Source organism: Lycium barbarum, chromosome 5 (genome assembly GCF_019175385.1).
Source record: "Lycium barbarum isolate Lr01 chromosome 5, ASM1917538v2, whole genome shotgun sequence".
Taxonomy (NCBI): Eukaryota; Viridiplantae; Streptophyta; class Magnoliopsida; order Solanales; family Solanaceae; genus Lycium; species Lycium barbarum.
The window spans coordinates 128098181-128102663 of NC_083341.1; positions in this window are offsets into that span (position 1 = coordinate 128098181).

Sequence of the window (4483 nt, forward strand, 5' to 3'; positions counted from 1 at the left end):
CTCTATAAATCTGACTGGCTATAACAGAATCCCCTACTGGTGTAGCTACCTCAAAAGGCTCTATCGGTTCGGATTCTATCCCAATTTTATCAGCAACGAGTGGAGATATAAATGATAATGTAGAACCAGGATCAATCAATGCATACACATCACGAGAGAAAACCAGTAATATACCTGTGACGACATTAGGCGAAGCCTCCTGGTCCTGTCTGCTGGCTAAGGCATAAATGCGGTTCGAAGGACCGCTAGAACCCGAAGCTCCGCCACGACCCCTGCCGCGGCCTGCTGGTGCTGGAGTACCTCGCCCCGCAGGGCGCATCGCCACCGAGGCTGAAGATGAACCACCGGCTGACCCGGTAGACTGAGCTGAACTGCCTGTACCACCTCTAGCCGGACAGTCTCTCATCTGATGGCCCTGACGGCCGCACACAAAGCATGCACCCGTAGCTCGGAAACACTCTCCCGGGTGCTGTCTCCCACAGTAGGAACACAAAGGTCTGGGTGGCCTCATCTGACTGCTGGAACCTCTGTTCAACTGTGAACCTGAAGCCCTGGAGCTCGGGCCTGCCCCTGAATATCCGACACCCTCAGATCTCCTGCCGGTAAACTGTGGGGGTGTACCCCGGCCTGACGGAGGAGGATGTCTGCCTGACTGCTGCTGCTGAGGCTGTCCGCCTCGAGAGTCTCCAGAATAACCTGCGAATCTGGCCCTCTTGGGCGGCCTCCTGTCCCGATCTCTGCTAGAATAATCAGCTCTATGTCGGTCCTCCATACCTAGGGCATAAGCCTGTAGTCGGGCAATATCCATGTCTGCCTGCAATGCCACCGCCATACAGCCATCAATCAAATAGCGGTCTAACCCCATCACGTATCTGTGCATCCGATCGGCCATATCTGCTACTATGGCAGGTGCATACCGGGCCAAAGAATCAAACTCCATATTATACTCACGGACGCTCCGACCCCTCTGCTGCAGATGCAAAAATCGGTCAACCCGCGCTCGCCGTAACTCTGGGGGCAAAAAGTGGTGAGTGAAAGCAGTCACGAACTCGTCCCAAGTAGCTGGGGTAGCACCCTCACCCCTGGATAGCTCCCAGGACTCATACCAGTGAGCAGCAACATCCCGTAGTCTATGCGAAGCCAACTCAACAGACTCAGTCTCTGAAGCCCTGACCAAATCTAGTGAGCGCCGCATCCCCCGAATAAAGTCATGGGGGTCCTCGTCGGGCTTAGACCCGTAAAACTCTGGAGGGCCACATAATAGAAACTCTCGAACCCTCAGGCTGTCACGCCTATCGTCATCATCATCATCTCTCCGCCCGCGTCTGCGAGCCTGTCCCGCTACCAGAGTGGTCAATAATTGCACAGCCTCTCTCAGTGTCCTGTCCTCCGCCCCTTGCTGAGGAGCTGGAGGCGCAGGAGCTGAAGCCCCTGGAGCTAATGGTGAAGCTGCTCCAGACTCCTCTGACGATGAAGACGTAGCAGAGTCGGCTGGCCGGGATGTAATATCACGCATCATCTGAGCAAGGGTCCGAGTACCCTTCTGAGCCCGGCTGGTCTCTCCTACTACGCCCTTTTTCTTCTGGGCGGCCGTCGCCTTTTTCGGAGGCATCACTGAAAGAAAAACAACAACAGATCAAAACAGAATCATCCTAATAGCACAGTTCTATCGCACGATCTAAGATCAGAAGAAAAGACAACATCCTAAATGTCCTGTAGCCTCCTGTTTATAGATGTGGTGCACAACACACCGATAAACAAGACTCTACTAGACACGATCTGTGGACACTCCGAGGACAAACCTCGCTTTGATACCACTTCTGTCACGACCCAACCCCGTAGGCCGTGACTAGTGCCCGATCTGAGCACCCGAACCCATCTATTAAGTATTATCTCAAATTCCATCAACTCATTCTAGTATATGGCGGAAGCCGACAAGGCTTTATTTCAAATTTAAGTAATTTCCAGAAAAATTTCGGCAGAGTTTCCTTTGTTTTACGGACTATCCAATATACCCTGCACGCAGAAAATACCAACAAAAGCCACACAGGGCTAACCAAGCAAGATATAAACATATGCGGACCGGCCGCCTCGGCGTATAGGATCGCCCAAACAACATATGCGGACCGGCCGCCTCGGCGTATGGGATCACCCAAACGACATGTACATACATCCATACAGAAAGACCCTAACCCACAAACATGTCCACAGACCTCTAAACAGACCGACAGAATCATATGACGGGACAGGGCCCCGCCGTACCCATGAACGAATATATACAAATGCACTAATAAATATATATACCAAAAGTATAAGCTCCGGAAAGAGAGGAGCACTCCGAATAGCAGAAAGGGTGTCCTAAACAGGTGGATCACCAGGCTGTGCGTCTGTACCTGCGGGCATGAAACGCAGCCCCCGGAGAAGGGGGTCAGTACGAAATATGTACTGAGTATGCAAAGCAGAAGGTACAGAAATAAATCTGAATAATAATCGAATCAGATATATAGAAAATAATACATATCAAAATGTTTATTCCCAAAGTATAAATTATGCATAGGGCACTGGAAAATGTGGTCGCCCGCCTGTCGATGGCGCCACAACACAGCATAACACCAGAAAGTTTCAAATCTCCGAATCCCCGTCACACATCACAACACAGCATAACGCCAAACACAGCATAACGCCAAACATAAGTGGAACCCGGCCCTCGAGCAAGGAGCACGGTGAACCATAAACACAGCATAACACCGGAATATATCAAAAAGCGCACGACAACAGAACCGGCCCGGGAACCGGCGAACGATATCATAGTAGGCACGAGCGGAGTAGTGAGGAATCATATGCATAAAATCATTATTATAAATCCGAAGGATAAGTAAAATAGTCATATTTGAAATCGGAATAATAATTATCACTTTTTGATTCAAAGTTGTCGAATTTACATAAAGGGCGTCGCGGGACCCACGGACGAGTATAGACCCGAACTGAGTCCGCCTATGAAAAACATACCCATTATACATCAAGCAAACTCCTATAAAAATTATTGGAGCGATCCGAGCCTCTATGCGAAAAATATGGCATTCAGAGATTACAAAATTCCTTAAAGCGAACATTTTCCATGCGAATTTCGGAAAGCGATTACTTCAAATACATCATGGTTCATATTTCATAAAAACATACATAAGAGTGCCAAAGAATATATATATATGGATCATAACATGCTCGGATCTCGAATTTGGAATTCCCTTAAAGCTCCAATCTAGCCTATGTGAAACTAAGGCACGCCAAAAGAAGGAAGGTTGCTTTACATACCTCAAACGCTCTCCAATATGATCCAACTCCAGCTAAGTCCAAACTATGATTCGGGCTGCCCAAGGTCTACAAACAAGCCATAAAATGCCAAACATTAGCTAAAGACTTTTTGGGCATTAAATTCCAATTTCGCCCTTAACTCTACGGAAATTTGGGCGGCATTTCCCCTGTAAATAGGCTACCCCGAGAATTTAACTCGGCCATATCAATCAACAACAACAGCAACAACCAACCTAACAACATCAACAACTAATTCGGAAAGCAATACAACAACAATAGCTTTCTTTTTCCACTATTCAACAACTTACATAAATTCACTTTGATGACTTGCATTCAAGCCAACGTCGACGCTTATACATTCACATACTAACCCGAACCCATACCAACAATATTTAAGGACGTTCTAAGCAATTCATACAACATTCCCAACAATCCAAATTTTTCTCCAACTTGGCCGAATTCAGCCCCTAAACCCGAGACACCCCTATAACCTTTCCTTCATTTTCGAATCATGATTTGTACCCACAATTCACATTCTAACAATGCTATTTTCATCAATATACAAAATACATTAAATGTACAATGATCTCCAAATCAGTTCACAACAACTACAACATCAATTTGAGTCATTAGACATTCATTTCCAACATAGAATTCACAATGACGATGACTAAAACATTAAGCGATATTCATTCGTTCATTGTCATATAATATGACCCATTTCGACCAACACTACACATATACATATGTTGATGATTCTTAGCCATAATAAGATACTACAACATGAATATAACCATCATAACACAAGAACAAGATCAAATCTTACCTTTTTATCTTCAACTTCCACAAGCCTAGGGTTTCCACAAGATGAGAAATAGTGGATTGATCGCTCCCACAATGCTTCCACGCTACTTAGGGACCTCAATATAGTTGATTTGTGCCAAAGAAATAATTTTTGGAAGGCTAGAATTGATCTTGATTTTTTTTCAACTTGGCCGTGAGGTTGGGGGTTTTCTCCTTCAACTTTTAGATATTTTTTTTTTTTGTGGGAAGTGAGAAAGATGAATACATGGTCATCTTTTAACTAATATGAAGTGCATTGTTGTCCCTTGGCCCACATTAAATGAGTTGGACCACTTAAAAGATGACACCAAATTGTGTGGGCACCACA